The sequence below is a fragment of the Engystomops pustulosus genome, chromosome 5, assembly GCF_040894005.1.
Source record: "Engystomops pustulosus chromosome 5, aEngPut4.maternal, whole genome shotgun sequence".
Classification (NCBI taxonomy): Eukaryota; Metazoa; Chordata; class Amphibia; order Anura; family Leptodactylidae; genus Engystomops; species Engystomops pustulosus.
This window is the reverse complement of record NC_092415.1, coordinates 98,983,748-99,009,741: the sequence shown is the minus strand read 5'-3', so window position 1 is coordinate 99,009,741 and position 25,994 is coordinate 98,983,748. Positions and strand designations below refer to the sequence as shown.

General features: G+C 37.8%; 1 protein-coding gene across 6 annotated transcripts in view; it reads right to left on the bottom strand.

Annotated features, from left to right (window-relative positions):
- CDH12 (cadherin 12) overlaps positions 1 to 23,089 on the bottom strand; it is a 508,006-nt gene extending 484,917 nt beyond the window's left edge. For all 6 annotated transcript variants that reach the window (XM_072152753.1, XM_072152755.1, XM_072152752.1 and 3 more), the window contains exon 1: positions 22,595 to 23,089. The gene's annotated coding sequence lies outside the window, so the exon portion shown is untranslated. The remainder of the gene's footprint in view (positions 1 to 22,594) is intronic.
- Between the last annotated feature and the right edge of the window lie 2,905 nt (positions 23,090 to 25,994).

The following is a 25,994-nucleotide window of genomic DNA, read 5'->3' as shown; positions in this document are numbered from 1 at the left end:
CTCTCTAAAAGGTTCACCATCACTAGTATAGATGGTGTAGAGATACATTTACTACCAGTGCCAATATTCACAAGACATGGCTTATCCCTTTGTTTAATTTTGCTATTATGGACAGTACATTGCTGCCACCATAAAAATAGGTAAAACATTGAATGGCTTAATGCCCTATATTATTTACACAGTACATAGTTATAGATGGGAATGATTAAAATTCATTTTAAGCACTAGAAATACTGAAAAAATATATACTGACCTAAACGACCTCTCGGCTAACAAAGTAATGAAAATAACAAACAGGAGTTGAAATCTGGGTTAGTAGCATTCTTCTCTTTAGGACCGTGCCATAATGAATAATACTTTACTCTATTAATGGTCAACATGTATGCAAAATAGATAAAATATTGTCAAAATCTTTTAGAAAAGCATCTAATCTCCTAATCTCTAAACATTAACCCCTTCACGCTCCGTGACGGATATATCCGCCACGGAGCTGTGAAGGTTGTATGAAGAAGGCTCACGGGCTGAGCCTTCTTCATACAGTGATGGGCTTTGCTGCATATCGCAGCAAAGACCCATCGCTATCACCCGCGGTCGGTGCTTGCACCGATCGCGGGTGTTAACCTCTTCTTTGCCGCCGGCAAAGTCGCCGGCGGCACTTTAAATTTGGCGGCGCGTGGGCGCCGCCATCTTACCTCCGATCGCCGCTCCCCCGAACGTCATCGGGGGGCGGCGATCGGTTGCCATGGTAGCCTCGGGTCTTCGTTTGACCCGAGGATACATGGCTTCTGCACATGCATTACAATGAGCCTGTGGCTCATTGTAATGTATAGTGTGCAGAAATGCCATATACTGCGATACAGTAGTATTGCAGTATATGGCAGGAGCGATCAGACCATCTAGGGTTAATGTACCCTAGAGGGTCTAAGAAACAGTGGAAAAAAAGAGAAAAAAAAAAGTTTAAAAAATGTAAAAAAATAATAAAATATTAAAAGTTCAAATCACCCCCCTTTCCCTAGAACTGATATAAAATATAATAAATAGTAAAAATCACAGACACATTAGGTATCGCCGCGTCCCAAAATGCCCGATCTATCAAAATATAAAAACGGTTACGGGCGGCGGTGACCTCCGGAACGGCAAATGGCGCCCAAATGTCCAAAATGCGACTTTTACACCTTTTTAGATGACATAAAAAATGTAATAAAAAATTATCCAAATGTCGCACAGTCCTCAAAATGGTAGCAATGAGAACGTCGGCTCATTTCGCAAAAAATGACCCCTCAAACATCTCCGTGCGCCAAAGTATGAAAAAGTTATTAGCGTCAGAAGATGGCAAAAAAATTTTTTTCTTTTTTGTACACATTCGTTTAACTTTTGAAAATTTATTAAAACGCAATAAAACCTATATAAATTTGGTATCACCGCGATCGTACCGAACCAAAGAATAAAGTAGGCATGTTATTTGGAGCGCAGAGTGAAAGTCGTAAAAACTGAGCCCACAAGAACATGACGCACATGCAGTTTTTTTCAATTTTTCCACATTTGGAATTTTTTTGCGGCTTCCCACTACATGGCATGGAATAATAAATAACATCATGGGAAAGTAAAATTTGTTACGCACAAAATAAGCCCTCACACAGCTCTGTGCACGGAAAAATGAAAAAGTTATGGATTTTTGAAGATGGAGAGCGAGAAATCAGCGAAAATACCCTGCGTCCTTAAGGGGTTAAAAGAATGTGAAATTTCAGAGACTAATCCCAGGTTGTAGAAAGAAATTGTTTGCATTCAAACAGCCTTTGGTTTAATACATACAGAGCAATCCTGTCCTTTCAGGAACTTATTGTTTTTTTCATAATGTTGACTGTAGGTCCAACAATGATTCTAATTATTTTATCACACCTTCAGATTAAGATTAAGAAAGTTGTCGCAGACCATAACTATTGAAGGTTGCTTAATCAGACAAGTTACAAATTATCCTCTACTTTAATTTATGCAAAACTTGAAATTTTCAGACAAGATTTATTTTTTATTATGGAAGCTTCCTCAGACATTTACTAAGAAGCATAAATTAAATATCAGATCTGTGTCATTGCATACATTTCAAACATATCCATTTTCGGCAGCCAAAAAATAAGCCACATTTAAAGTTTAAGTAACCCTTTTAAGCAATTATTTATTTTTTTAAGAACTTATTGCAGAAATAAATAGACCATGTGACAATAGTAAACTTTTGTAATATGCATTAAATAATACAGTTTCCCTGTGACATTTTAACATGCGTTAACAGTTGCGTTTTGTAAATGCAAGTGTTAACAGCTGTTTAATTAGGCAAATCTCTCTTCAGCTATAGAAATGCATTTTTAAATCCATGCGTTAAACACGACGTGTGATCACACCCTTACTTATTTGCAGAAAATGCTTAAATATGGAATTATATACATTTTTTAATACAAACTTTACTACAATATTTATTCATGCAATTTTGTTAAAAGTATAGTAACATCTCAATGGGCCAATATTTAGAAAACTAAAATTTTTCATGTGTCACTGGGCAAAGGATACACCACAAGGATGGGATTTGTGCTTATTGGATTCTGTTACTAGTTGTATATGTCATGAAGCACAATGTCACTTTTCTGATGTACAATGGATGTAAATTTGTTTTTACTCTGTTGTTATATTATTTGTTTCTGGGTAAGAAAATGTCAAAAAACAATAAACTATAAGAGATTTGAAAAAATAAAATAAAAATAAAAGATAGTAACATCTTAATGTGTCTGTTTATCAGATTATGACCAGTGTAAGAAACACTGGCCTTAAAGTTGACCTGTCAACAGGTTTGGGACCATTTAAACAGCAGCATCTCCTAAAGTTGTTGGGGTTTAAGGCCCCAAACTTGATGACCAAAGTACAGTCCATCCATGCACAATAAAGCATAGTGTACAGTAAAAATTGATTTTTACTGTACATGTGCCTGAAGCTTCCAGAGAAGAGCCATAGCTCCTCTGTGGCAGACAAAACTTTCAGATTCTACAAAAAGCTGTGATTAGAAAGATTTAGGGCCCAAGATTCTGATGGCAACCTTGAGTCATCAAAGATGCTCTCATAAGTCATTCTCATTATGAACCCGTAATAGCCTAGTATCTTCCCAGTCCACCATTAGGTCACTTCTCCCCGAATTTCTTTTTTGCTTCTTTTTCTTCTTTGTCATTGGCAAAAATTATTAATTTTAAAAATAAGAAGAATGTCCACAAGCTGCTGCGTGTTAATACTTCTGCCCTAGTATATATTTATTATTGGCTGAATGTACCACCACCTGGCTGAATATTGATAATAATAGAGAATTAAAGAACAGAACTACAGTTGCCTGTAACATTTCTCATTGTAAAAAAAAAGTGGCAAAAAGCAAAGACATGATGCAAGGAGTTAGTGTAGGTGCATATACTGAGCTATGAGGATGCTAGATTTTTACTTCCATACTGTATATGTGACATGATTAAATGTTGCCCTTGTTACCATGATCAGTGTGATTGAAATAAAAATGTTCAAAAGATAAAACTTCTGGATAAAAATAAAGGATAAAAATAATACTTTCTTTTGTAGGTTGTAATGTAACTCATTGCTGATCATTTTAACACATCAGAAAAGGTGACTTAACATAAATTTTATGGCATTTTATTAGCAACCTCACAGCTTTTTACACACATTAATGAAAAAGTGTCAAATGTGTTAAAATGCTCACATTAGGAAAATAAGGCTTCAAACCACCCAGGATTTTTAGAGCTTTTTTACAAGATAATTACCTTTTATACTTGTATTAAATATAATTTTCAATGGGTCTTACCTTGTTAAGGCACCTTCACTGGATAACACAAAGGTGAATGTCACTTACTAGCACTTGTGTACTTTATCTTAACATTGAAAGTCACCCACATAGACATTTAAATACTATTATAGATGATCAAGGTCGCTATACATTTTTTTCTTCATCTTAAAATTCTCCTTGAGTTCTATGATTATTTTATTCACATTTTTAAAATTTATTTTAATATTTAAGCAAAGGTTTAACATTTCACTTTATAGTTTTTTTTCATATCTGTGTCATGTTTTCTAGCGGATTAGCCCAAAGGAAAAGTTCTTAGATGAAATGGTGGATGGTTTCTCCTGTCAGCATTAATGAGCATGCTTCAGGCACAGCTCTAACTATTGAGCTAGTTCAAAAAACTAAACCGATGAATCTCAATTGCTGCTGATGACTAGGTAAAGTAAATGTGCTTAACCTTAACATTTTATGTGAATAAATTATTCCAAGCACTAGGTTAAATGAAAACAAGGTAATAGGTACCAATTAAAGATGTTGCTGTGTAATTCAGGCATTAAAAAGAAATTAAGTGGATGGCTCAATTGCGTATCTTTGTAACCGTATGTTGTAGCTGTACATTCTATCCACAACAAGATGGTTCCTAATTTACTATACTCCATGAAAGAAAAATGTAAAAGCTCACTTTCAAAAGATTTCTAGCTTTACGTCAACCTTTAGAGCTTTCTATTGGAAAGCTACTTTTAACACTTCCAAAATCCCCTATTACTGTTACCACTAGCTGTAGCTGAGAAAACTCTCTGATGTGGAACCAGATTATTATGGCTGTAGTTACATATCAGGCAACATAAAAGGGTTTATTGAGCATTCACTAGGCTCTGTTTACACTGCAGTTTTCCTTGATCTATCAGAGGTTACTGTATTTGGTGACACAAAAAAATATATACAATTCCACATATACTCGTATACAAAAAATGTGCTGAAAAACGTCCTCTCGGCTTATACACGAATCTATTACAAAACCCATTTAAAAAAAATAACCCACTTAAAAAAAATAAACTTATATACTCACCCTCCAATATCTGCGCAGCTCCCCAATATCGGCGTGGCTCCCTGATGTCGGACCAACCCATCTTCTTTCTTCCCTGTGGCTCTTCTTCTTTCTTCTGTCATGGACGTGGCCATGTTTTCTTCCGGCTGGCGCATACTACGACGTCAGCAGTGGCCGCGTCATAGATGCGCCTGCTGGAAGAAAACATGGCCTTGTGCATGACAGAAGAAAGAAGAAGAGCCACAGGGAAGAAAAAGAAAGGACGCGCTGACATCGGGGAGCTGCACCAACATTGGAGGGTGAGTATATAAGTTTATTTTTTTATTAAGTGCTGGGGGGGCAGGCTGTATACTAATAGTGGCTGGCTGTATACTACTGGGGGCTGGCAGACTGTATACTACTAGGGGCTGGCTGTATACTGCTAGGGGCTGGCAGGCTGTATACTGCTGGGGGCTGGCAGGCTGTATACTGCTGGGGCTTGCAGGCTGTATACTACTGGGGGCTGGTTAGCTGTATACTACATGGGGGCTGGAAGGCTGTATACTACATGGGGGCTGGCTGGCTGTATACTACATGGGGCAGGCTGGCTGTATACTACATGGGGGCTGGCTGGCTGTATACTACTGGGAGCTGGCTGTATGCTACTAGGGGCTGTCTATATGTATACTACAGGAGGCTGCTGACTGTATACTAGTAGGGGCTGGCTGTATACTACTGGGGGCTGGCAGGCTGTGTACTACTGGGAGCTTGCTGACTATATACTACTGGGGGCTTGCTGGCTATATACTGGGGGGGGGGGGCTGTAACCAATTCATTACCCACCCTTGGCTTATACTCGAGTCAATAGTTTTTCCCAGTTTTTGGTGGTAAAATTAGGGGTCTCGGCTTATACTCGGGTCGGCTTATACTCAAGTATATATGGTAAGCTTCCGAAATATGCACACAGAAAATAATTCTTCAAACAATCTATCTTTGAGTTATCACTGTGTTATTTACTGGTTGTAATCTACGATTTTACTCCTTTCTTTTTGAACATTGTGTGTAATAGACCAATAGGCAGCACTGGATCCCTTTGGCTTAGGTTGCCTTGTATTAAGAAAACTACAGTACAAAAAAAGTAAGAACTTGTATGACAGATTTAAAGGGATTTTAAAGGCCGAATAAACTGTATCAGAAAATTTGCTCCATAAAAAGAAAAATCACGATTCATAGTCATTCAAACCACTGCTACTCAAACATCAATGCTCCATGGTTCCAGCTGGTCCTGCGGCAATTAAGTCACATACATCATTACCATGACTGTTCTACGAGATAATTTTTCATATATTATCAAATTGCCAATCTTTAGACATTTTCTTTAAAAAATCCCTGAAAGAGTAAAATGTAAAAATTTTTTAAGTATTAAGTTTCAATCTGCCTTTTTTGTATGGACTTTCTTTTTTCTTTTCCTTTAAGTAAATCAAAACTACTGTACATTGAGTTATGGACCTGCATATTAGTACCTGTGGAATATTGGACTACCATATCATGTCAGATCTAGGAATTATAATCTCATTTAAAATCCTAGACATTCAGTTCAGATAGTGGTCCAGCTTCAAATTTTTATTTTTTTTTCTGGGACATACAGACCTATTTCACAGGAAATTCCCTACAGGAACAAGAACAATTTAATTTCAAGGAGTTATGGGATTATGGTATGTCCAAGCTTTACACATCAAGATGATGGTCTCTTATTGTGAGGAAGACATGGCCAGATCTGATTGCACCAGTACTGCTGCCCTTGACCTTCAATTGAGAAGCTGTGGCCCATCTAAGGTTTGAGTTCCAGCTACCTGATCCAAGGAGAGGGATACTAGGAGCTCCCAGGAGAATCAAGGGTATGTCTACTAAGGTGTTGAGTTGTCTTACCAGGCATGGAAGACATTTTGTCTTCTGAGGGAAGTCACAATGTACCATCATGTTGAAGGACACCAGAAGCCGCTTTCCCCTTTCACCTCCAGCGGTCTCCGCCCCAGGGCCTAACTGGTAACTAATTAACTAAAATTCTCAATTTTAACCAATTTAACCTTGGTTGCTCTTTTATCTCAATACACAATTCCAGATGTCCTTGTGCTCGTTCTATCATCTCACCCTACCTGGGGATGATTTCTAGTGCAATATAATGCAGTAAGAGACTGGGCTTATGTCTTAAGAGGAACTAGTGGCAATCTCACTATGCTGACTGGGGCTAGTGAAACTACTCTTTGAGACAGGTTTTTGCTTATGTGGGGCACTTACTGTGCACCCGTTGAGCTGGTTCATTCAGGGGGTATCTGTCAAATTAACAAGAAAACAACAAATAATCAATTTTTAGAGTATGAGAGTGGTGTTAAATTTTGAGGTCTTTTATGAGGATACATACTGTTATAACAAACTGTGAGAGGGTTCAAAACCATGATCCTCTTTGACAGAAGTAGTCCACAAATGTTTCTGTAATCTTAGCTTTTCATATTGTGTTTTTATTTCTGTTTCCACCTCCCAATAAATAAGCCTTTATATGGAGGATAGAAAAAAAAACACTTGTTATGTATTTTAGTAGCTAGTGCCCATAATTCTCATGATAACCTCCAAATTTCTCTAGTACTTAGAGTGAATTCCAAGCACAAAGTGAAAGCAATGAATTAGAAAAATAGGAAATATGTCACTTTCCTTCCCACTTTGTTTCCTATATGATTGCATTTATTCACTCATGCGCAGTACACCCTCCATACTTATTTAACCCGCGTAGCCGAATGAACGCTGTAGACATCACGCATTCCATCTCACGGTCCTCCAAACATTTTCTAATGCATTCCAATTTCTAATGCCCCAAGTGACCCAATATATTGTTTTTACCCTTAAAATCAGCATCTTGATTATTTTACAGATTGAGACAATCTTTTCTTAACAAGGTTATTCTTCTGACTTAACTATGACTTATATATATATATATATATGGGTTGTGATCCAACAAAATGCTTGCTTTCTTGATATTGAGTGGTGTGACAGAAGAGTTCTAAGGATTACTTGGGACGGAAGCATCCCCTCAGCTTCTTGGTATAGCCTTCTTGGTTGTGCTGTTTTAAGCTATACCAAGAAGCTGAGGGGATGCTTCCATCCCAAGTAATCCTTAGAACTCTTCTGCTACACCACTCAATATCAAGAAAGCAAGCTAAATCAGTACAGTAAGGCACAAATTGTCCATGACAGTCCAAATTGTTTAGATGGTTTATTGATTATTAGTGGGAGGATAGCTGTGAATGTAGACTGCCGAAAACTGTATAATGGAATCCATTTTTAAGTTTATTGTATATAATACACTGGTTCTATAAACTTTTTAACACATTATTAAATGATCCTTTTGTTCAAGGTACAGCCTACTTTGAAGTAGTTGCTTACTTTGATAATCTTTTCCTGTAGTACGGCGGGCATACATCGGCGCTGCGGAGAGGAGCAGGGGATGAGCGCTGCTCACCCCCGCCCCTCTCCACAGGGAGATACAGCGCACGGCGCCGCACGGCGCCGTAATACGGGAAAAGCTAGGACATGTCCTATCTTTTCCCGTGCTACGGAGTGGTACGGTGCCGCACGTGTGCAGCACCGTACCGCTCCCGTACAGGGCCGTGAACCTATAGGAGTGTATGGGGGACGTATATCGGCCATATATATACGTCGGCCGTATATACGTCCCCCATACGTTAGTGTGAATGTAGCCTTACACTGTATATTTATACAAATCTTTGCAGTGAATTCAAGTTTATGAACTGTTTAATACATTTTGTGAACTAAAATGTTACTCTTATTTATACAGTTTTTAATTAAAAAATCTTGATTAAATGGGTAATCCTAACTTATAAATTTATCTCCTATCCCGGTGAGTGCTGAGGGTCTGACCACTTGGCCTCCCATGATCATGAGAACAGGACTCCAAGGTCTCCAGAGATTAGGGAAACCATTCTCATTAATGGGTGGAGTAAAATGATGAGCATGCACCCTGACACAAGGAGCAGTGCAATCTCAAAATGCTTATATAGGCAGTGAATGGAGTGGCAGGATAGATGCTTATCCTGATGCCACAGCCATTATCAGTGGGGGGAGGGGTTGATGGGTTTTTGTTCAAGAGGCCCTGACTAGAGAGGGGCCCCCAAGAGTTCCGTGAGAGTAGTGGGGTGCAGGCACGTACTATTATGCATACCCTGATCTCCCTCTTATATCTTTTAACTGCAGTGAGAGAGGAGGGGGAAGGGCTCACCAGGAGATTATTCCAGGATCAAAAGAAAGAGGAAGCAGACAAAGATGATTAACCCTTTGTCTGACCAAGCATAGCTTCCTCCAAGATGGATTGCCTTCCTTCATGGATCACAGACTTCACTGTGGGTAAATATGTGTGAGATATGTGTGTGATGCAAGCATGTCCCTGTATACATGTTTCTGTGTATGCATGTGTGTGTGAGATAAATGGACATGTAGTATATAACCGGTGTGCATGTGCCAGGCATACAATTGTCTGTGCATATTTCTGCATGTATTTATATATACAATGCCAGCCTTACAGTTGGAAAAAAGAAAATTATTCATTGGAATATGCAAACTAAGAGCTAATAGAGAAGCTATATTTAGTTTATTAGTGGTAATCTTTTTAAAAATGTTTTGCATGTCTTTAATGTTGAAACATAAATATAAAACTGGGAAATAACATTACTATCTTAAGTGTTGCACAGGTGTAGGGACTTATAAAAATAGTTTACTGAAACAAAAGAAAACAAATTATTACAGCAAATAAAAAGCCTAAGCTTCAAAAATATTTTTAAGTTTCCCTTTAGTGTCTACGAGTAAAAGAATACATCTGCATTTGATCAAAGAAACTTCATGCATATTTTGTGCCACATTCATTTATGCAACCTCAAATCAGGAAGTGTTTTTGATTGCAGAAATACATTTTCAGCAGCACTTGATATTTTATTGATGGCAGAGATCTCCTCCCAAATGGCCCTCAATTTCCCAAATCAAAACCAGCACCACCTGGAGCAAAAATGTAAATGAATATATCAAGATACAATGTCATTGAAAAGACAGCACAATTTCAGCAATTTCTAAGCTCAAGCTTTGTGATGTCAATGCAACTTCAAAAAAAAAAAGAATGTCCTAAAACTCTAGCATTAAAGGGGCAAGGAATCATTACAGAGAAGACTACAGAGAAGTAGATGCTAAACTACTTCCACTCTGGGGTTCCGGATATATCTCGTTTAACTCCTTTGGCTTTAATGTCTAACGTTTTGTGATTCTACTTACTAAAACTGAAACTTTTTTTCTTAAGTCAATAAAAGCAGTTTATTGCTGTGGGCTTTAAAATAAAGGCTGGATAACAATTTAAACCCATAAGGATTTACAGTTAACTAGAAAGTGATCATTTTTTCTCTATGCCCAAACCACTGCAAGAAATCTTTAGAGTCTTTAAAATGATACCCTCTGGTTTTCTTAGCTCTGAAAATGACTGTTTTGGTGTTTGCAATAACTAATCAGATGTAAGCACTGTGATCCCAAGACTCTTCTCTTGTCTCACACAGCTCAACAGCACTCAAGCCTGCTCCTGGGGTCTCACTATAGCTGTAACTCTAAGCTTAATTATACGTGAAGCAAAGAAAGGCAAAGGAAGGTGCAGATCTAGTACAATATTAATGTGTTCCTACAACATTAACCTCATATCAAGTGACACTAAAGAATCAACTTGATAGAAAAGCAGCATGGACAAATTGTTTCCTTTGTTGGATCACAGTTTGCATAAAACCATTTTTAAGCATCAGTTTCCATTGGTTTTCCCATAAATTTAAAGAAAGTAAAGTACGGTAAGTACATCTAATACAGGCACTTCTCAGGTTTCAAAGGTTTGTTCTTGAGTTACATTTCTATGTAAGTCGGAACACATATATTTTGTAAGTGAAACTCCAGACAAAGTATTTTTTGATTGTAACAATTTTATTTAGAAAATTTTGAATTCACATGGAAACAATGAAGCTTTCTTGCAGACACCTTACAGAAAATCACTGCAGCCTGGTGCTAAAGTTTAGTAAATTACTGGCATCCAGAGAGGTCACAGTGGGCACAGAGGTCTGATAGTAACTAGGGGTCATCTGTAAGTTGGGTGTTCTTAAGTTGGGGACTAACTCTGTACACGGACAGACTAAAATAATTTTAGATATAAAATTATGTTTTTATGTTAACATTATAGCAATAAAGTCTAATTTTGTATTCTATTGCATGTGATCACATTCTTTACTATGGAGGTCATGATCTGGTCAGCATATCCTTATGCAACATGCGAATAACTGACTTTATTATTCAGTCTTGTAAGATGTTCTATTTTACAAGCTTTAAAAGGAAATTAAAACAAGGGGGTATTATTGTAGGGGAAAAAAACAGGATATGTAGATGTAGTGATGGGGTTATTACATCTTCAGATTTCAAAACACAGGAGAAAACGCTATGTGTAATATGGCAAACACACACCACACGGGCAATAATAAAAACAATTAAAACATACCAAAGTACCTCCAAGTACTTCGGTACGTTTTAATTGTTTTTATCATTGTCTGTGTGGTGTGTGTTTTTTTGTATCTCTTTAAATAAACTTCCTTATTCTTTGTTAAGAACACATAGCGTAACACATAGTGCTTTCTCCTGTGTTTTGTACTCATTTTTGTGTGTTGGCATTACATAGATACCCTATATTGGTTGGGGAGGTTCATTTTTTTGTCTTTGCATACATCTTCAGATTTGGCATGGTGTCCAAACTTTTAATACTAAACGTGATATTTTAATCCATGTTTTTCAGTACATTTTTTATAAAATGTTACCTTTTATTGAAGTTACCTGCACTATGTTCACCTAAATACTTCTAGTGTCATGGAACATCGGTGTCCAGATTGTTAATTATCGGCAAAAAGACACGAGGTGAAGGAGGAGAAGCGCTGGAGTGGGAACATAAACCTATTTGATCCTCACTATAACCAAGTAATTTTGGAAACAGGAATACCTTTGGAATATGTACTGACTTTATTTTACTGGAAGAGGTTGAGCTCAGGCTGATTTTCTATTGTATAATGTTTGTTTGGAGAATACTTGGACTTTCTCTATTTTTTAGGTCGAAGGCTCCTTCATGTAAAACTATGATCTAGTTTGTCTTTGGTCATGGATGAATATAAGAACAACCATGAAAATTTGCTAATTAGTGCATTCTTATGAAAAAGCAATGCAAAGTGTACAGAAACCAAAGGATGATTGAATGAAAAGAAATAGATACAATTTTTAATCTTATAATTTTTAAGCTTCAAAGATTATATAAATCATAGCCAGCCTTACGATAATGATTAAAACCTTCAGGGGCACTCATCAAAACTCATTTGATGTCAATGCTATAACAAATATGAACAAATAGTATTCACACATTGCAAAGTTTCATTACAATAGAGTCTCTATTATGATCTTTTTTACAAATATACAAAATGCATAACTTTATTAAAGAGGAGATTTCTCCGCCATTGCATTGACTTGAATTTGGTTAAAGCCAATTTTGCATTTTTTAGCAATATAATATGCAATTTACATCACAACAATTGCGATAGAAAATAATAAATTAAGTAAATAATCACTACACATAATGATAAAAAATGTCCATCTATGAGCAATGGATGAATGATAGATAAGCAAAGTACACTCTGTATCATGTTCAACATCAGTGGATGATGTTGGGATGGGAGGGAGGTTTCTGAAGTTGGAACATAGCTCAATATCATGTAAACAGCTGCCTGCGGCTGCAAAAGTATCTCTCAGACCCCAATGCAAACAGTTATTGTTACGTCTAACATCAATGCATACGGAACAAACTTTAACATAGAAAGTATAAAGAAATGAAAGCCCTGTGAGTGTCTCACAAGATATTCTTTAGAAGAGCCTCTTAATACAAAAAACCTTCTCTATAAAACCAATTACAAGAGACAACGAAATTGCCCCTCAAACTATTTTGCAGCTGATGCATAAAACCTTTGTTGTAAATTCAAATCAATACATAAAAAGACATCCTAACTGAAAACGGTAAAAAGAAATAATAAGTCTTTGGATCAGATGAGGAAAACATTTTATTGAACTTGTAAAATGGAGCTTTCCAGATCACCATCAATAATAATTACAGTACTAGCTGCTATTTCCTTGATGAAATATATCTCATCTATAACTAGTTCAAGATTTCTTTTCCTGTGTTCCCGAGTCCACAACCACAAAAGCTATTCACTTCTTGCCTGGTACAGGGTAGGTATTCAATATGAGTTTTATTGATCTGGACACTGGCCAGGAGCTGTACTTTAGTTCAGTCTTAGAATATAACAGAGATTTGATAATAAATGTTGTCTTAGAAAAGTGTTGTATTATACATAGAAGAGAATAAATATGGTAAGATATGTCTGCCCTTCTTAATTTCTACATAATATAATTCTGCAATAAAACTTGTAATTCACTGTACACTTGCCACAAGCGGATATCTTTGCTCTGCTTTTGTTATGAAAGAAGATGGTGAAGAATCAATTGTGGTTTTGGAGGGATGATCAATGGCAATTGTCAATGTGAATATCCAGAATAAAAAAGAAAGCCTGGGGAAATAAAGATTGCATCAAGGTCAGTATAGAAACGTAAGGACAGCAGACAGTCTGGACATCTACCAGTCAATGTCAGAGTATTTTGCTATAACTCCTGGTTTATTAAATGCTGTGAATGTTGGAAAGTCCAGACACCGCTAATTATGTGTTTACAAAAAGTCTCCAATGTCAAAAGGACACAGAATTTTTTCCTCTTGAATGGAGCGGTGACATTGTGACATATGAATTTACAGTCTGATATGGTATTTCAGCCAAGAATTTACATTCATTTCAACCATTCCAATGCTTGACTGGCTTATTTCATGCCTTCTTCAGTGTGATGTGTGGAACATCACAAAATGAACAAGGGTCTCCTTTCTATTTATGTGCAAATACAGCAACAGAAATATATACCTGCAGGCAGAAGCAATGATGTGGATGAAGAGTGCCAAATATTAAAATAACTCAAAAGACTGACACATAAGAACACTAATTATTGCCCGATATTGCAATTTGCAGAGTGACATCAATCTATGCCATTTAAATTGATGACGCAGGTCATGGCTGTAATATGCCTTTTATGATATTCATTAGTTTTATCTTAGCGCAACAAGGAGTGAATACATTTCTACTATCATTACAATATGTTAGTGGAATATCAGTCGCATATTAATACCAAAGTGAAGTTGCTTCCTGGATTTCATATCTAGAACAGAACTATTAATAGTGTTAATATTTTTAGATAATATGGCAACCTTATTTTAATCTTGCAACAAATGTAGCATTAACATTCCTGGCTTCAGAAGAGAATATGAATTACACATATGTTATTTATCTTTCTTGGGGATCTAGCTTTGTACATTAAAATTAGGTTTCTTAAATATACATAGGTTGCTGGCCTGGTTCTGCACTCAGAGGACCAACTTTGTCATTAAAAAATGTGGAAACACAAATACATTTATATTCATGTTTCTACTCTTTAAAGCTAAAAATCTCTTAAATAAAGTCAGCAGGGCTGCGGATAGATGGAGAATGACCAAGTTCTTCTGTTATATAGCACTAACAGAAGGATCTAAGTACTGCTTTTGTCAGTCTCATAGACTTAGAAAGGAGCCTCACCCTGGTCACTGTTCCTTGTTTACATTTTTACTAAACAATGAGGAAAGAAATATAAGTAAGAGTACAGATTACTTGTCCCCGTAGAGTCTAGGTATTAAATCTCCATTATGTTACTTCAGACCAATATGTCTATATATTAAAACAAACATGAAACCTTATCTCAATGTTTTACAGTATATTTAGATATCTACTATACATAACTAAAACTTAACATAGAATATTGATGAGTGTAGCCAAATCATGTGATATATATACATCTTGATAGTACATTATAAAAATACACACTACCATATACACTACTATATACCACAATAGGAAAATTTTCACACACCCTTTTGGGGCATAGAGTGTAAGCAATTCCTTTTGTATCAACAGCCACATCAAACAAGTGGATACCAATGAATTTTAATGAGCACCTTCTTAATCCAGTGAAACTGACCAATTACATATTAGCCCCTTAGACATAGTAGCTGACTGTAAGGGTCTCCAGAATCATCAATCCTGTCAAAAAGGCAAAGAAAGAAATTGAATCCAGAAGAGCAATCTAAAATCCCTTTAAGCCGTTCTTGTTAATGGTTAATAAAGCTTGTCATGCTGGTATTCTAACAATATGGAACCAGTCTAAAGGTTACAGTATATGTGCAAGATCATTCCTTCATGAAAATAATGGCAACATTGTATAAAAATATTGGAAACTGCTGGAAAAACTTTTTGTACAATTCATGTCAAAGAGAGGTTAGCAGAGAATCTACCACAATCAGATGATATAGGCAATCCCCAACTTAAAGGGGTATTCTCATGAAGACATGTTTCTTAAATAAACTCAGGATAACAAAATAACACATTATATAATTAACTGTTATTAACAAAAATACAGGATTTTACAGATATAATTCCAGCCTATCTCTATCATTCCCGATGTACACAATTTCAGTTGCCCCTGATTCCGACCCTGGATCTTCTGACTTTAGTGTTGGCAGCAATTTTTTCTGGCTGTGGAGATGAGCTCTTCTCTGCTCCCTGCAGCACCCCCCACCTTTGCATTCCAGGAAGAGCTCACACATACTGATTTCCTGCCAGCAAACAACACATCACATCTGAGGAGAGCTACAAGCTACAGGCGGATAAGTTCTTTATTGGGGGAGGGGGAGGAACTTCAGATCTGATAGTGTGTTGTGGCAGAGCAGAGATGTAGCAGAGCTAAGAATGTCATTGTGTGCATTACGCATCTCATGGATCTCATCATCTCTAATACAGGGATTATAATGTGTCTGCTAAGAGGGTCCATGCCCACACTCTGGGATTATACACTGACCAGCCTAGGGAGTAATATGAGATAAAACAGCAGTAAAACTGAGTAGAATTGTAAAGTAAGGGGTTAAAATTATCTTTAATGTGTAAACATCACAAGGAGATTGAAATTTAAGAATTTTCTTTCATGGAAAACCCAGACACTCGATTTACAGACAACCCCTTGTTATAGAAGAACTTTTTTGGCCACTGTGACCTTTGACCTTTGGTGAAGCTCTATGGATGCTTTACTTTAGTCACAGGCTGAAATGATTAGCTGTAACAGGGACAGAAAACTTTTTCTGGTGCTACAATTATAAAATATACCTCTTCCAACTTACATACAAATTAAACTTAAGAACAAACCTGAGGAACCAATCTTCTATGTAATCTGAGAACTGTCTGTATATCAAATGCAAGCCCCTATTGATAGGGATCAGGTTTTATTTACTTATTTATTTATTTATTTATTTTATATAATTATTAGAGATGAGCGAGCACTAAAATGCTCGAGTGCTCGTTATTCGAGACGAACTTTTCCAGATGCTCGAGTGCTCGTCTCGAATAACGAGCCCCATTGAAGTCAATGGGAGACTCGAGCATTTTTCAAAGGGACCATGGTTCGGGAATAAAATGTGTTATTTAATTGAAAAAGAATGTCTTCTGATAAGTTAGCAGATGTATGCAAACATCTGCAATCTATTCTTCACTGTTCTGCGCGTATATTATCTCCCGACAAGTTAACAGATGTGAAGAACAGTGAAGAATAGGATCATTTAAGTGAAAAACACAGTGAAGAATAGATTGCAGATGTTCGGCACATCTGCTTACTTGTCGGGAGATACGCTGTCTCCGTGCCCCGCTGTCTCCGTGCCCCGCTGTCTCCGTGCCCCGCTGTCTCTGTGCCCCGCTGTCTCCGTGCCCCGCTGTCTCCGTGCCCCGCTGTCTCTGTGCCCCGCTGTCTCCGTGCCCCGCTGTCTCCGTGCCCCGCTGTCTCTGTGCCCCGCTGTCTCCGTGCCCCGCTGTCTCCGTGCCCCGATGTCTCCGTGCCCAGCTGTCTCCGTGCCCCGCTGTCTCCGTGCCCAGCTGTCTCCGTGCCCCGCTGTCTCCGTGCCCCGCTGTCTCCGTGCCCCGATGTCTCCGTGCCCCGCTGTCTCTGTGCCCCGCTGTCTCCGTGCCCAGCTGTCTCCGTGCCCCGCTCTCTCCGTGCCCCGCTCTCTCCGTGCCCCGCTCTCTCCGTGCCCCGCTCTCTCCGTGCCCCGCTCTCTCCGTGCCCCGCTCTCTCCGTGCCCCGCTCTCTCCGTGCCCCGATGTCTCCGTGCCCCGATGTCTCCGTGCCCCGATGTCTCCGTGCCGCTGCCTGATGTCTCCGTGCCACTCCGTGCCGCTGCCTGATGTCTCCGTGCTGCTGCCCCATGTCTTCGTGCTGCTCCCCGGTGTCTCTGTGCTGCTCCCCGGTGTCTCTGTGCTGCTCCTCGTTGTCTCTGTCCTGCTCACCGTGTTCTGCAATGTGTTCTTCACACATATATATTGTTCTTCACATACTATTTTGTTCGCACCGTTCCGCGCGTATCTTCCGACAAGTAAGCAGATGTGCCGAACATCTGTAATCTATTCTTCACTGTGTTCTTTACTGTGTTTTTCACTTAAATGATCCTGTGTTCACTGTTTTTATTCTATTCTTCATTGTTCTTCACTGTGTTTTTTTAATTAAATGCTCGATCTCGAGCAGGGGAAGTACTCGTCCGAGCAACGAGCCGTCTCGAGTACCTTAATGCTCGAACGAGCATCAAGCTCGGACGAGCATGTTCGCTCATCTCTAATAATTATACTACGATCTGATTAAAAAAAATGAAAGTAGTAATAATACAACTGCTGCTGCAGTCATCATCCCTTTTCCCTATAATTTCTCACTTAATCACATGGTGGATTTTTGCAGCCTGTCATTGTTATTTCAGCTCGATGACATTTCCTTGAATAGTGGTTTTAGCTTATTCACATTTGTGACCTTTGCAATATTTCACAGCTACATGTTACAAGGCTCCCAAACAAGCTCATCAACAATGGAACAACATGGCAATTCCTCTTATACTAATATCACTATACAGTATAAGAAAAGTACAGAATATAACTTTTCAGCTGAGTCTTGGTAAGGAAAGAATCCACATTGACAGTGTGTTCATGAAGTTATCAAAGCAAAACAGTTGCTAACATAATGATTTCCTGCTAGAAAAAATACTGAATGTGTTAGGATGTGGCTTTGATGTTCATCTTTCACTAGATAGGAAAGTGAATACATGTTTGGTAAATGTAAGGAACAGAATCAAAGACTTGTGCATGTTTCTGTAGACATAATACTGCAATCATCCAACAAATTTCATATTTTACAATAATCTGACCCATAAAATGGTCTATGGCTTCTACCAATTACATTTAGCATGCAAGCCAGGGAGCTCATGCAATAAATAGCTAAGCATAACAGTATGACGTTATGTCAGTGCATTCCCAACAAAGGCATCCAACATCCATAGTTATAAAAAATGACTATGACTCACTGTGTATAGCATAGCTGACTATGATTTGTATGATGCAGGAATGCATAATACAGGCCATCATACTCTTGGCCTTCATTGGATGAAATGGACTCAAATTCAAATGTTTGAGGTCTTTACTAGAAGCATTTTCACTGCCTAGGCCGAACATAAAGTAGGTGATTTATCATTGGTTTTCCTGGGCTATTTTGGTGTATAAAAGTCTTAAAGAAGTCATATGGAGGATTTTTAAGACTTTTCACTGCTAAAAAGTCTCACAGGACTACATGCACCACTTCATTAATCTGGCGTAAACATAGAACTAATGCTAGTGCAACACAGTGCAAAGCCAGATTCATGAATTGAGACTCTTGCAAAAAGTCCCATCAAAAGTCTCATAGTCACTCCAGTCCCCTGCTGGTCTATGTGATGAGACTTTTTATGCATTTTGAGATTTTTTTGGGACTTTTTGAAAAAAAAAAATCCCAGACGATAAGAACATTTATGAAACGGGCCACTCTAATGAATTTGATGGGCAGCAAAGCTCCAAAATTAGCTGGTCTAATGATAAATAACCCTCAAAGAGTCTATCTTATATATTCATAGGGAAAGTGCAAATATGAATCAGCCTTGATCAGATGCACCTTAAAGGTAACCTGCTTGAAAATTAACTGGTTATTGGCCTATCTGAGAGCAGGATACATGAATGTATTGTACCTTTTCTCCTCAGATATGTGGGTCATGAATACAGAATCACAGAGTGGTTCAGGCTTTCAAAGGATTTCCAAGAATACTTCAACATTGTATCAAATTGGTTTTATGAAAAACAACACCGAAACTATGTAAATCCTCACAGGTCTCTAAGAAGTTTAGTTGAACCACTTGCAGTAATTGAGAGGCTTCTATGTACCTTTACGGCCCCAGCTTAGAGGGTGGAGAATCTCAGCACCTTTTATTCCATTTTCCAAAGCAGATTTGCAGAAGTCTTGCTACCACAGATCCTCAGAAACTATAGTCTAAGAGGAATCTAGAAAAAGTAGGTGTGACTGGATATGCTCTCTGGATTGTCCGCAGGATCTCTTAAAATAACGGCTGTTGGAACGTATCCATTAAAAAGTGTTGCATTTAGTGCAGATGTGTGCTGTCTGTTTTCATAAATGGACGATTTTATCTGTCATTTGAGGCGATTCTAACTGATACTTATAAAGCTGTCAACCATAAGTGTTTGGGTGGAATATGACTTTCTCTCTGTCTTTCCTAGGAGTCGTGTCAGAAGTAGCTCTGTTATTTGTGTTAACCATTTCCTTGTTCTGCTTGGTTATAGAAATAGAAGAATTAAATAAATTCTTAAAACTATGAACACGCACTAAACCCCAAAATACATGTATAAACAGATCCATAGATGATGGCACTCAGCTTGTCTCTCTCTATTACATTGTGCCATCTGGAAGGGAAACACAGACCAACTTGTCATTTTTTCTTCTCTAGGACGTCACTTGAGCCTCACAGTAAATAATATATTATATTTCTTCATAACAACAATAGAACATGAAGATGCAGAGTTACTGACTAATCTAACATTTTGTAGATATATTATCTACCAGAAGATTAAAACAGAAAGATTGTAGCTTCAGTATATGATAGAATCTTATGCTATGAGTCATACTGTATCTTGGTAAGCTGCATAGAAGCCTATCATACATATATATGATCTTTACTTCTCTGTTTGCCTTGGCACATCATAGAAAGCAGGAGAAAATGAAAGCATAGTCACCCAAATATTTGTCATCAGCTTCTAAGATGTCAGTTGTAGCTGCCAATGCAAGGATTGCTTTGCTACCTAATGTGTATGGGGCTACTAAACACCATCCATTGTGTTTACTAGGTGAAACAAAATCTTTTGAAATTTAACATGCAATTGATTTTCTTCTGCGGGAGATATGTTATTTTTGTCAGCAACCTGCACCAGCAAGCCTGAACAGACTATAGACATGTTCACATGGTCAGGGTGTGCACTAAACAAACCTGTCATGAATTTTGGTTTCAGCTTCCTTTGAGATTAAGGATCCAAAACATGTCAACAGGGCCTTAATGTCAATGTTTCCGGGCTACAGAAACATGGACAGAAAAGCTATAATATGTATAAGAGTGGCCTAAGGTATCTCTATGGAACTACTTCACAATCTCTAGAAGAAAAAAAAAATAATATATATATATATATGTATATATATATATATATATATATATATATGTATATATATATATATATATATATATATATATATATATATATATATATATATGTGTGTGTGTACACAACTACATCTAACAATATATTGGGAACCTATGTGCTAGAGGTGACTACATACCATGATATCCTTAAAGTTATAACACAAAGTCTAAACTTTTTTGCCATCATTCCACAGACTTTTGAGTGACTCCCACTTTATTAATTGATCACATTAAATCCTTCTTCAATCATTCCAAATTTCTCAATTAATTATATTTCTCGGCATCACCTAAAACACTGAATTTAATACAAATCCATTATCGTAGCCTTCTGTAATGTAGTAATTAGTATTGTTCATGATGTAAAGAGAAAGTTAATTGTAACAAGTGACCATCCTGCATAATGGGTGAGAAAGCATCAAAACCCTATGATGCCACATGATGTGCCAGATGAAAATCTTTAGCTCCTCAGATATTAACAGAGGTACATTCAATTTTTATTGAACTCTTTATCACTCATGCACAGGTTCTGCTATGTCTATTCCTTTTTATCTCTTGTTTGGCAGATAGTGATCCTTTAAATAGACAGCTGTATAAGAAATAATACATTATAAGTCTCAGGGAAATATTGTACATAACATTTGTCTAGCAAATTTCTTCCCAATGAATACCAGTGACAAAATGACATACAAAATCACAACTAACTTGTATACAACATGTCAATCAATATAAAATCCACTGATTTCAATTCTTACATATCAAGATAATGACATATATCTCAAGTACTTTACACCTGTGCGAAAAAATCTTGGGACTGAGTCACCAGAGGACAATAGACCCTTGTTAACTTAAATATGTGACCTTAGCCTGACAAAAAGAGTCCTTGACTATCATCCACCAACTTCAAATGTGGAGTGACAGGATGAAATACCTGCTCTGTAATCTGACTTGGCTTCTTGATTTAACACTTTCTCTATCATATTTCTCTCCCCTTACCGGAGATTAAGGTTTGATGGGGGCTGGGGGACTATATTCACCTGCCTTGAAATAACCTAGAAATGATTTATTCATATTTTCTCTGTAATTCAATGTAACATTGATCAAGGCAGTGAGATATATGGGGAATGCTCACTAGCTGTTGTCTTTGTAACTCCCATCATCCAGCCTGCTAAATGTTTTATCTGCAATAAACAGATATCTTGCTTCTTCCACACTGTCTCTTAGGTACTGTAGACCTATTAATACAGTCAACTATTCTATAAATAAGAGCTTTCTTGGAGAAAGATGGAAACATAGTACAGTGCTGACATTAATGGCTTGTTTTATGCTCTCGATCCACTATGCTAGAATCACATTTCAATGCATGTTCCCTTGATATTAACCCTGCAGGCGGACACATAACAAGATTTAGCATGGTTCCTTACTTAGTCAGCAGAATAATATATTTAACCCCTCCTTCTCCATCATCACCAAAATCATATTTATATTATTACAGTAGTCTTTTCATTCCAACTATGTTGTAATGATTCAATGTGAACTCCAAAGTTTCAGCCCAAAGTAAAAAAAAATATCCCCTACTACAGAAATCCATCATGCCAAGGTATTATTTCCCACATTCTTATCTAAGACATTAACATTTCCTTAAAATGCTATGACTCAATCTGTTTAGGAAATTCTCAGAGATTGCCTTCAAGCCAGAACACCAGCAACATGAAAAGGTCAAAGAAAACAGTTCACTTCAGAAATTGACAGCACAGGATCAGGGAAATAGTAAAGGGAGAAATAAAAGCTTTTCTTGTATTGACAGAGATAGAAGGCTTATTTGCTGCAGTGCAGACTGCCAGTTCCCTCAGAAGTTTCAATCCACACACTTAGAAGGATGCATTCACCCACATAAAAGATCACTTACCTTAATTGAGATGCTTTCTGTCCTGTAGTCCAAGCAGCCAAACCAACACCCAGCAGGTAGAGCAAGTGCTGTCCCTGTTTCCTGTGAGTAGAGCCCAGCTGAAATCCTGAGAGCTTCTCTTGTACAGAGTGCTATTGTGCCAGTGATCTCTGTATAATATCTCCAAGCACTGTGCCCTGGACAGAGAGAGATCTTCTAACTAGGGCAATAGGCTCCTGTCAGGTCCCTTGAGACTTGGGATGATCATTGACCTGATTAGTGTTGAACACTCCCTACATCCAGGGAGAGCATACAGAGGATTGGACGGTGACAGGAGAATTGGGGGGAAAATGCACGGGAGCCACTTGGGAACGCTGTCTTTTCCAGACTAATGGATGTGTTGCTGCTGAAGCTGTGCAATTTGTGAGGAGGTTATGTACAGTGTTAACCAATGTGCTACTGCCTCTCTGTGCTGCTGCTGATGCTGCTGCTACTGGAGAGCTGATACAGTAGCTGAGAAGGTAGCACAGCCTCAGACAGCATGTACAACACATTAATTAGAGACTGATGGAGCTGTTTCATAACAAGAGGCTTAAATATGCAATTTTCTGTAAGCTAGCAGATAAAGTAGATTAACACACTTTCACTGACCCCAGAGACTGATTCTCCATTGCAACCACAGCACAGTGAAATGAATGTGGTGGTCCTACTGAGCCCCTGCCTGACGCTTGTCTATCATAGGAAAAATAAAATGTGTGCCCCTACAAAATAGCTCTGTTTAACTCCACAGCAGAATGGAAAATCATTCAATGGGCAGAAAAGTACAAAACAGCTGTAATCTGACAGGGAGAGAAATTAACTCCTGCTCCTACAGGGATGGGGAAACTGCGCTATGTTAACACAAGCCACTGAATCCAATCAATAGATGATTTTGTATTCTAAAACAAAAAGACCAAGCAGACATGGAAGCGTTTTAGTATAGTGTTTCATGGGAACATATAGAAATCTATATATAGCCACTCCATGGAAAATGAATTCTTAAGTAGAAAGGAGAATGATGCATCCCTGAGTAATTACACTTTAATTACTATGGTATTGACAGTATGGATTGCTGTTAAAATGCAATAAGGTTATAAATATTACATTATAAATACAAACTTTAGATTTAATTTCATGACCAAGGACCTATTATATGATATTGTATTGCCTGCACTGTATGAGGCATATCATAAATAGATCCACTGATGTTATACTAGGTTAGTGTAGAGCCATCAATTACCTAATTTATTCTTGTCATGGATTACCATAGTGTCCCTGAATAATGTGATGTCACAGGGACATTATACTGTCATGCCTCCTTGCATCACATCCGCAGGAATATAGGCAGAATACAGGCTGCATTATTTAACTTCGTCACATATTGTGGCTTTGCAGGAAAAGGGTTTGGAATTACAGTTTGGAATGATTATTTTGTTTGAGTGTTCCCAATCTTAAAGGGATCTAGCTTAAACACAATAGCACATTTGGGAATCAAGTTGAATTATCAGAATATTCAAATTCAAACACTGTAGATTTGATTTGACTTATGGGGGTGGTTTAGGTTTACATTTTCTTTTGTATTTTAAAATCCTAAAATAATAGAAGAATAGGTATACCTTTTAGTCCCCCAGAGAACCAGTGTTACCTCCCCATCTTTCCTATGTATCCACAGATGGTGACCACTTCAGCCAATCATTGGAAGCAGCAGTTATATCCCATTTTACTAGCGACAGCTATCCTTGCATCATGGCCAGTGACAGACATATGTCATATGCATATAAACAATGACATGGAGGGCATATGAAGAGGCAACACTGGGAATGGGAAGGCAGGTGTTCAGTATTTGTAATTTTGTTTTAATTTATTTAAAGGAGTCTAAAGACTAATTGACAGATTCTGCTCTAAATCATCCTTTATTATAACAGACACCACAATGGAAATCCAATGAACTCTATAAATGTCAATGGGGTCTTTTGGGCTTTCATTGATGTCCACTACTTCATACATTAGTAACTTCTGTTCTTCATTATTCTGGTCCTATGAAAGAGCAGAACAATGAAATCCTCTAGGGAGATGTGAATGTAGCCTTAAAAGTCAACTATTATATTTAAATATTTAACTATTTCTTTATCTCTCTCTGATAATTTCCTCTTCTACACATATCTCACTTTCCATATCTCTCTTTCTCTTCTCTATTTGTGTGTTGTATATATCACGTTCACTCTCTTTATGATGTAGACTTTCCTTTAGATGTGAACAGGGAGGACAAGTCGGAAGGAGAATTAATGAACCTTTAGCTGCAGCATGTTTCATTCTGTTTTCATGCAGCTTGCATGATAGTCATAATGTATGTGTGAACAAGCTTTATGTAACTGTTGACAAAAATGTGCTCACATTGGATTTCAAATGGAACTTGAGGTACTAAAATCGTTCTGAAATACTGAAGGAAGAAAGCTCATTGTCCCAGGTGGTTTATGGTGCTATATGTTATGAAATATTTCCAGAAAATGAGTAATATCTTTGAATCCGTTTATAAACCAACTCTTTGTATTTCCTTGTAATATTATCTATCTTGTGCATAGAAATTTTTTGTGCTAAAATTGGCCAAAAGTTAGACTTCTGTCAGACATGACACCTGGTGGAATCCACAGCCTTTTTTTTTTTTTAGAATGGTATGAGGTGACTAAATGATTTTTTGCCTTTAAAAGGCTTGTCCACCTCATGTCTTGTAATGTGTGTGTAAGTTTGGCAGTAGGATATTAGGTATTTTACCAATATGCATCAAATGTTCTGCACCTCTTCCTAGATATATTAATTTCAGCATTATGTCTTTCACTTCATCAACCAGACATTCCTGACCATACAATGGACGCAGATGGATGGTCATGTGATATCTATCTGTCCATGAACAATCACCCTGCCAGTGTAAAACTTTTAAAATATATTTATTGGTAAATTATCTAATATTGTACCTCCCCACAAGTTAACTATTATAACCCTTACAGGGATTCCCCAGTAGGGGATTCCAAAGATTTGATATAAGGGATTGCACCAAGAACTATTTTTTTAATCCTTGTTGCGGATCGCAGGCACACCCATGCCGCGGTCCCCGCTGCCGCTGTCCCACTCTCCGGCCTGGACTCACCTCTCCATGCTCCTGGCTGTACTCTTTCTAGGCCACGCGCTCCCACTGCTAGGGCGCGCACGTGCCAGCTCTTTAAGGCTTAAAGGGCCAGTGTCCTCCTTATTGGCTCATGCTAATCCGGCTCGCCCTTATAATCCGGCACCTTCCTTCACTCCCCTTCGGATCTTCAGCATCATTTCCTGCTAAGAGAAAGCCTCCAGTGTTCCCTGTTTTTCCAGTGTTCACCTGTGTGCCAGC